This window comes from Emydura macquarii, unplaced genomic scaffold (assembly GCF_026122565.2).
Source record: "Emydura macquarii macquarii isolate MOO-44397 ecotype Brisbane River unplaced genomic scaffold, CSIRO-AGI_Emac_v2 contig_2676, whole genome shotgun sequence".
NCBI lineage: Eukaryota > Metazoa > Chordata > Testudines > Chelidae > Emydura > Emydura macquarii.
Window position 1 is genome coordinate 34928723 of NW_027132813.1, and position 9981 is coordinate 34938703.

Here is a 9981-nt window from a genome sequence, read left to right on the forward strand (position 1 = left end):
CCTCCCAATAAGTTTGGTCTTGAGTAGGAAGACATACCTAATGCTCCTTTTCTGCCTGGAGTTATATGCTGTTTATCGTGTATGCCTCTCAATTTATCAATGCCTTCAGATCTTTCTAAATTTTATCATTTTCTGCATATGCATTATGGACATGTTGAACAGTTATACAAAGTGTGCTTTCAGTAAAGGATGTGTCAGAATTGCTGTCTGTCCTGGACTTTTGGCATCATCTAGCTTTTAATTGGAAGATTTTGTGCTGCTTTGTCCTGTACTCTTTTTGAGCCAAAGGACCCTCAATATGTTGCAATCTTTTGTCCTCATGTGACAATGACTGCACTGCACCTTTAAGGGGGGAGGAATTTGTCTGGCTAGCTGAATTAAGGGAACAGAGCTTTATGGCTGAGGGAAGGAGAGGTCAGACTGCTGGTAAAAGGGACAAGGGGTCGGCATGGCAACACTGACTCATCCCTTGGGAACCAGATGGTTTAAAAGGGGCAGTCCTTTGCGTGACTCCCCCTTTTACATAGAGGGGGCTGAGGCAGCATCCACCCTGCCTCCCCTTTCATTGGTGAAATACTAGGTTTGGTCAAGATCTGCTGTAGGCATTGCACTAACCGTCCCTTTTTTAGTGGGGGCTAGGAAGGAATTTTTCCATACCACCAGATTGGCCTAAGTGGAGTTGGGGTTTTTCATCCTTTCCCAAAGCAGGTTTGAGGAGGGCTTTGTTCATGCATGGCATGAAGGGAAGCAGGTTAAATGTCGTAACTCATTATGTAAGTGAGGGGCTGATTTCCAGTGCAGATACTTCATAGGGAAGGTGTACAGTGACCGGATAATTGTCTTGGGAAAGGACTTTAAAAGGAGGTGTTCATTAAAGGAATGGAATGGGAGGGTGGGTGTATTGGGGTTCCTATGAATGGTACGGCAGGTGTAGCCCACTTTAGCCCTCCCATGAGGGGGGGTGGATGGATGGTATAAGGTCCCAGCAATGGATTGGCTGGGGGATCTGGATGGAAAAAGAAGGGGAGCTGGTGGAAGCTTCCTGGGTAATTATTGAATGAACATGGGGTTACCTGCACTGTATACTTTTATCTGCCACGTAGTCCCACACATCTAATAATAAAGGTGTGGCCTAATTAAAACCATATCAAATGTCTCCTGTTTTTCTTTCAGTACAGCCAGACAATGTTTCACAGTAACTTGATGACATTCTAATGCACAGACATAAAGTTGCAGTCTGGTGTTCTAATTAATGTGACGTGTTCACAACATCATGACAGGTGCCATCTAGCAGACAAAGGTATAACAAGATCCAAAGCCTGAAAACTGGAGCTAGATCGATTAAGGCTGGAAATAAGGCACACATTTTTAAGTGACTCAGTGAAACAATGAACCAAGGGCTGTGGTGGATTTTCTGTCGCTTGAAGTATTTAAATAAAAACTGGATGTCTTTCTGAAAGATATGGTCTAACTCAACCAGAAGATATGGGCTTGATGAGAGCATTACTGAGTTGGTTCTATGGACTGTGTCATGGAGGAGGTCACACTCCTTTCGATGATTCCTTTTGGCCTTCCTTCATATAGGTTGATGTTTACTTCTGTATAAAGCGCCGCACAAGGCCAAAAGCACCGCTTAAGTCCTATTAAAAACTTTAAGGGCCTTAAGAGGTGTATTGACCTTTTACATAAGGTTCCATTTTATGTAGAATATGCATTCCATTTACCTGTTTGCTACCTCATTAACTAATATTTTTCATCTAGGATGGCTGTGGCTGTTAATTAGACTGGATTTTAGATACTAGCTTCAGCAATTTGAAAAGCCAATATTTTGTTGACCTCTTAATGCCAGGAGTGAGATTTTCATGGTACCTTAAAACAAAATACACTACTACACTGAATGATATAAAGGAATTAACTGTCACCAGTTGGCTAACATAATATCACCAATAACAATGAAAGAGAATGTGCTAAGTGTTAGAGAGAGAGTGTGTGCAAATGTGCACTTCCATTAATAGTAACAGGAAACTGAGCACATAAATCCTTATACTCTGCTCTGGAAATTTGCCTCAAACACCTTGCATGTTTTGTTACTTAAATGTTTCTTTTCTCTTCTTACATTTTCTGAAAATATATTGGAGAGAGAGGAAATATGTTGACCTCATCTGACCCAAAATGTGTCAATTCTTTAGCTGCACAAAAGCTGAAAAGTCTGTATTTGCGTGTGCCCATGTTAGAAGAGATTCTGGCATGAATCTATATAAGATCCATAGTGCTGTCCTTCTGACTCATATCAAGGCCATAAGACCAACACATAAAAAGGGTTAGGTTGAAATTGTAGCCACAGAGATCCGGAGAGAAGTACTCTGAGAGCAGGAACTCTGTGGCCAGCTATAAAAAGGATTTTGATTAAAAAGCACTTTATGTAACATCTCCCACACACTGATAAATGTTCAGCTGTAAAAGCTCTCCAGGAATGAATTCCCCCTAATAATGTTTGTTTATTTTTATCTTGTTTAAAAGCAAACCTCTATTATACATCTGCCAAAGGAAGGGAGAACATTTAGTCCACTTGTTAGTGGCTGTAGGATTTGCTGAAGGGCTTTAAAGGAAACTTGAAAGCTAAGTTGCTCTTGACATTTTGATTTTCCCTGTATTTAATATATTTTGTATTTTTGGAAAGACTTGGTAATGGGAGATGCTTTTTTCAAACTGTCTTCTGACATCGTGGAGATTTCTTAGAGGTATTTTGGTGGAGTTCATAATGTATAACTGACAGCCACAGAGTGGGAAATATGGTAGTTTTGAATATTAGTTTCGAGATCATTCTTACAGACAGTAGTCAGGATATTTCCGTGACTCCTCAGAGAGGAATTTTGTATATGTTATGTATTTTGTCTTCAAGCAAACTGCCATAAAAATCTCCATTCTTCATAGTCTTACATCTTTGTGGTACCCGAGGAAAAGCATGCTTTCTGGACATTACTAGTATAGACTTTGGCACAAACTAATCCAGAGGAAAGAAGGTGATATTGCAGGTCATAAGGACTGAGGAGAGAAGTAAAGACCAAGATGAAGGCACATCAAGAAGTAATGGGAACACCTGGCCCTTTGGCTGCATTAACCTCTGTAGCCCTTGCTCAGTAAGCACAGACTTAGTGAGGTGGAGAATACATTTGCGTGAGCTTCTCACCTTTCCGAAAGGCTCTCAATCTTAACCCCATCAAGTGGACGCAGAGCCCTTCTGAAACCTAATTCACACAGAGATCAGCCATGTTTAGGATAGGATGGCCTGGTATTGAGATGGTTTATGTGCGATTATGGGATGTTTCAGATAACCTTACTCCCAAATATGTAGGGTTGATTATATGAGCGGTGTTATTTAGGACTCAGTTTAATCTTCAGACTTCCTATAACTCTTAAATCTTTATTATTATTATTATTATTATTATTATTTATTTTATTCATTACCATTGCTATTATTACTTTATCATCATTATTTATAATATGTTCTGGAATGTAGTGAAGGCTGAGTCTGCAAAGTCTCCGTGAGCAGGTTGGTTTAAGGTCATTGGGGTGGCTAGTGGGAAGTTGTGGTTTAAGGTGTTTCTAGTATGCTGATGGCAACCAGATTTATATCTCCACTTTGTCCAGCCCCCATGATGCAGTCAGATGTCTTTCTTGGTGTCTGATTGAGAGGGGGGTATGGATGAAAGCAGCTTGGCTGAGGGTCTGTCTGAGCTGATGATGGCAGGCTTGAGGAAGCAACTGGAGCATCTGGCAAAGCCATGCCTTAGATTGAAGGGGATATGTGCCCTGTTTGTCACTTCACTTCCCAACTGGGCAGTCTTGTTAGATACTCAGTTGCCTTTTGATCATCAGATAGCAACAGGGTCCAAGATAACGTTTTTTCCATCAGTGTTAGGTTAGAAGTTTGACATCTTTACTCTGACACACTGACCTTCCTATTGGGATCCATATCTTTATCACCTCGAGATTAAATTATCGCAATGTGCTGTAATGGAAACTATTCTCTGAATCCACTCAGAAACTGAAGCTAGGGCTGAATGTGGTGGCCCCTTTCTTAAATGGAGTACTGTGACGTCAGCACACAACACCATTGCTTTGTGCTCTGAATTGGCTGCTTCTTGGTTTCTAGGTGGAGATTAAAGTGTTTCAACCGGCAAACCCCTGTGTTGTTTGAGACAGGCCTACCTGAGACATCACCTTTGCCCCAATACAATATTGCTGAAGCTGTGATCACCTAAGTGCTCAAGCTGAAGCTCTCTTGCTTTAAAAGAGGGGGGGTTATTGATGAGCTTTCTCCATGAACTCCCCCGCTTGCTCTAAAGTCACCCATGTCTACTGAATTTCAGGGAATGTTTCAAAGCTGATACATCTAAATGGGCCAATGGAGAGGGCTGAGTTGTGTGGGTGATAAAGAAGTGGGAATGTTTTAGCATATGTCTGGATGAATGTTTGCTTTTTTTGTGTTAGGTGGAAGCTGTCATAATTTGCTCTTGTTTTTAATTTGTTATAGATTTTGTTTGTAATGATTTATCCAGATGCCAAGAGCAAATAATGTGCAAAGATTGTCAGGGAGCCTTACATCATCACCATAGACTTGACCTGTACCAAATCTGATAGTTCAGTCCTAGACTCTCTAGCTTGTGCACCATACTCTCCAGTTGTTCAGCATGGACATACTATTGCAGTCAATGTGTGTAGACCATGTAGCAAGAGATCTGAGACACATATCTTGAGGAATCTTAGAATTACAAAGCTTGTAATCTTTTTCTGCATTGTTGTCCCTTCCTTCAGTATTGCGGAGGGGAATTCTCAGTAGTTGTTGTTGGGCCAGTTCAATACATACAGCATAGTGAATTTGGCTCCCATGATACAGGTTTCTTCCATCAATAACTGGCTCAATAACCTGAGTCAGGTTTCATACAATATATCGTCACTAAATACACAGTTATATTGTAGTCCAACCTGATTAATCCACTATAAATCAGTCTGCAAAGCCCATTCTGATGTAGATTAAAAAATTCAACAAGTCAATTTTAGATTAGCAAATTCATGGTTCATGTACAGTTGTGACCTGAGTGATTTATCATTACCTTGAAATTCTGCATGGTATTCTGAAGTAACTATGTGGTAACTATGCACAAACTCCAATGAAAATAAAGGTACAGTAACTACACAGTGATTTCTCATGTCTCTCTCTAAACAAACGGTGTCTATTTAGTAAATTTGATTACGTCCCATGTTATTGCATAAGAAACGGGTAAAGAAACTGTGTCAGCATGGTCTGTTTAAGGAGAAATGTTACCACCATATGTAACCTTTTGGGTACTCAGAATTGCTTGTAAAGCAGGAACATCCTGATAGGGTCTAACTGCACTTTAAAAAAAGAAGAAAAAAAAAAAGATTGTTTATTAAGAAAGCAATTGTCTGTTGGTGGTAACCCCTTTCTGATTTTCTAAATTAGCCCCTCTCCAAAACAGGCTCATTTTCTGGGAAATGCCTGCCGTGAGTAGAGTATCTAAAGGAAATAGGCACAAATAGCAATAAGGATAGTATTATCGTAGCAGCTCCCAGTAGTGCTGCTATCATTACGGTTCTATGTGTATTTTCATTATAAACCCCTTATTTTCAGATTTGTTTTTTACATGACTATAAAAATTTGAGCCATGCAGAAATCTTGGCAGACAGGGTCTGAGGCTGGCAACACGTTTGTTTAAACGCTTGAAAAATAATGGCTTGGTACTTATCACCGAAAAGCTCTACTTTGATTATATGCTTCTATTAAGATACAGATTCTGAATTGTGTATTTCTTTGTAGACGAGGCAATGCTTATAATATGTGAATAGTCTAACCATTTTTTTTCTTTTTGGGTGGGCATATAAATAGAATCAATAATTCCCATTCATGACTTGGGATTCTGCTACCATTGCACATGCTGAAGTCAGCTGGAATAAGGCACTAACTCTGTGGCCCCTCTGAGGCCAATGAGAGTTTTACGAATGGAGTCAGCATGTCACCATTTGTGACTAAAGTTAGGAGCATTGGCCACTAGAGACTTTAAAATCCAATAGATAAAGCAAACAAAATGCATCACAAAAAGCACATTGTTAATTTTTTCAACAGATATAGTATAACTGAAATTAATTATAATTCAGCATATACTAGTCAAAGTTCTTCAATATACTTAGTAAAAGTAATGAAGTAATATTACATGTTTTCTGGAACTTGAGGAAGACCACTTTTGAGTCTAAGTGATGAGGAATACGGATTGTGTAGGTATATGTAATATTTGTGAATAAAACCTGTTGTCTCATGGCTGTTGATTGGCTTATGGTTTCAGTGCAGAACCCAGTGATTGAATATCTATTTCACCAAAGCCAACATCACTGCTGATATCCTTGTTAATAGCTTCAGCGAGGAAAATAAGGATTGAATAGGTCTCCATCATAGTAGTGGTCCTTCCAATCTGAGGAAGAAGCAAATTGACAAAGCAGTGTGGGGAAGCATATCCTGCAGCTGGTCTTTGGACACAAAGTCCACAGATCACTTAGTCCTTTAGAGCCTTTAGTCACTAAGCCTGCTGGTTCGTGTCTTTCATGACAACTGAATTTGCTAAGGTCAGTTCCTGAGGTCCTTACTTGATTTAGGTGAAAAATCATTTCTCCCACATAATTCTAGAGTGCCTGAATGCATTCATAGTAAAACAGTTCAATTTCAAATGTCCCTGAGCTTGAAATGTTCAAAGACAGCTTGGCAGGGACTCAGAAGGCAGATGACAATGCGGCCTTAGTTAGAGTGGAGTGGTCTCCTGGAACAGCGAACAGAACCACTCATATGTCTGGCTATATATTTAGTGTGAGATTTTAACTCCTCCTTCATGGGTGCACAGGGAAATAAGAGAGCTTAAGGCAAGCCTTACTCCTTTGCATTGGCTATCTCCGTCACGGGTAGCAGCATGAAGGGGAGAGCAGCCTCTATAAGCTGCTACTTCCCCTCCTGTGCAGGTAGGCAGGGAATGGGTGGAGTCTTGGCTATATCTCCCCAATCATACTGGCCAGTTTATCTGAGCTGAATGGAAAGAGAAACAATCTGCAAAAGATATAGTGCTGGTATGGATTTATTAATCTCCCTGACCCACACCTTTGGAGTAAAGAAGGAACCAGCGACCAGGTTATGACTGTATATGGCAAAGCTACAATTTTATGTACAGCGACTGTGAACAGAAGGTTGCTAGAAATGCTGGCTTATATCAGTGCCAACTCTAAACATAGTTATCAATAGTAAACAGAAATTTGTTAAATGTGTTTGGAGTTAACACTGGTAGTTCTGGGTCCTTTCCCACTATGCATAGTTGCAGCTCTCATGATGGGGAGCGGATCTGCCCTGTTTTGTTATGTAATTATATGAAAGGATGCAACTACCCTCAAAATGCAAGTTTGTATTTTGTCTGAATATGACCTCTTTACATTAATTTTTATGCATCAAAGCTATTTGATATTTACCAAAATAAATTCAAATCTCTTGGAGAGGTTTTTATGACAAAAACACCATTGATCTGACAGCTTGTTCTCTAGGGAAGGAATAGTGTGGCTGGCATTAAAGACTTAATGTTTCTAAAGTTCTCCTTTACTACTAGTCCCAAGGCACAGTGTCTGGGCCTGGGCAAAACAAGCTGCCATGGTGGCAGCTGGAAGTTTGACAGTGTTATGAAGAATTGCAACTGTTGATCAGTGAATTGTTACACTGTTGATGACAGCATTGCAAATTAATTCTGAAATTAACTGAGGGGACACGAAGAGGTCCTACTGTTTATCTGAAAGAAAGAGGGCAGTGTAAAAATTGCCAGTGAAGCAGAGTAAAAATTCTTCTGTAAATTCTGCATAGCAGCTGGATGTGTCTAAAATGTGGAAATCTGCATTCACCTAAGGAAAACTGATGGTTGAAAGAGATGAGTAATAAGAGTTATGGTTGAATGTTTTTTGGTTCTTTATTGTTTTCGTAAATGATTTATTGCACCTATTGTATCTTAGAAATGAGGAATTAGTAGGCTGATATTTCCTTTCTATTCTTAAAATAACCTGTTATTTTGCAAAATGAAATAATTTCTCACATACCAGGTTTCTCTACCCTATGTTAGCTATTATTCCGCTTACAGTACTTCCAAATACTCAATGTTATTTCATTAACGTGTGTAGAATGCGGTGTACTTAAAATCTTAGGTATCATTCACTGGTTTGTAGTAGCCATTAACATATGCTTTTCCCATGGTTTGTGTACTTATTCTAAGCATGTGCCTTTTACAATGCAGAACACAAGAGACTTGTTTTGTAAGATTAATGAAGGTCACCAAAATTCTCAAAAGTATTCTGATAATTAAGGCTTTGTTTATCAAAAACAAGTTATATTAAGAGCAAAAAGATTCATGGTAATTATTCATAATCTTAACAATTCAAGTGTAGCCACCTCATTTGTGCATTTAATTCTTCTTGTTAATGTTTTGCATAAATCTGCATAATTACTTGAGTTGCCTGTTGTAATTTTGACAGCTACTCAGTTCATGTGCACTAAAGTATATCAAAAGCTTGATGTGCTGAATATTTATAATTGTACGTATGTTCTTGGGATAATATTTTTTCAACAATATTTTTAGTTTTTATAAAATTGACATGGTATACTTGGAAAGATTGCCAAACATAGATCTCCATAATAGGGAGCACATGACGGAATAGACCAACATTTAAAGGTACAGTACCAGTTTTTTGAAGTATGTTACAGAAAATACATATGAATTATGCACATTAAATGTTTCTTATATTACTCCATTGTCTGTATTATACTTAATAAATACGAATACCGCATTTTTAATTTTTCAGAATGTTTTCTGTGGAAAGTGCAACCTGCTGCCTAGATTTTATACATAGGCACATTTCAAATGTGGGGGAAAAGAGCACAACATTAGTATTGGATAGCATTATACAAAAGCTAATCTTACTGTTATACAGACTGCATCTCTGCATGGTTCCCCGGGGGGCAGGGGGGATGAGGTGGAGTGTGAGAACTATCTTCCTGTAAATTAAGGTAAAAGAAAGAAAGAAACCAACAAAAAACCCCAAAACAAAACAAAAAAACCTTAGTTTCCTAGATGATCCTCAACATGAACCTTTTCCTGATGATTGGGAAAATAAGAACCACTTTCTTCAGATCAATGTATGATATATAGAAATAATAAAAATGAGAGATCAATCAATAAAGTTGTATTATCCTCCCACCAAGCTATTGGGAAAGAAAGAACTTTATAGACTGAGGATGTGCTAATGACCTCTTCTGCATAAGTGGTAAATGTAAGATTTCACAAAGACAGCAGGTGCTGTGGCTATTTGTAAACATCATTGTGCTGATGGACTATAATGGCATTTAAAACGTCATTACCACAAAAAGTTTTCAGTGTATCTGATGATCCTGTCTGGCACAACGTTGTGTGAGTCTTCAGTCAGTTGAAATCCCACATTTTTCAGCCTCTGTCTAAATGTGATTTTTGTTGTGGTGGTGGTGTTGTTTAGTAAGAAATAAGATTAATCTGAAAATCCTGTCAGGAAAATAAAAATAAAATTCAGTTCAAGTTAAGTTAATTTACAGTAAAAAGTGGTATATTTTTCTTCTGTATTTCTTAGACAGTTTCCTTTATTTCTGAAAGACTTGCTTTGAGACCACGTCATCATACTTCATTTTAGTTAAAACATTAAAAAGGAATGTAGGGTGTTTTCAATATTTGTCTTTTGTTACGCATGCTGATATCACTAAGAAAATTCTTTGTGCTGTGTTTAAGGAATTCTATTCAAATTGTATATGTTTGTATTTAGGAACATACACTACGCGATGACATTTTGGCCTTACCAAAATGGTAGTTTGCATTGTAAAAGATATATTTACATTGATTGGCTCTCTAATACCAAGTT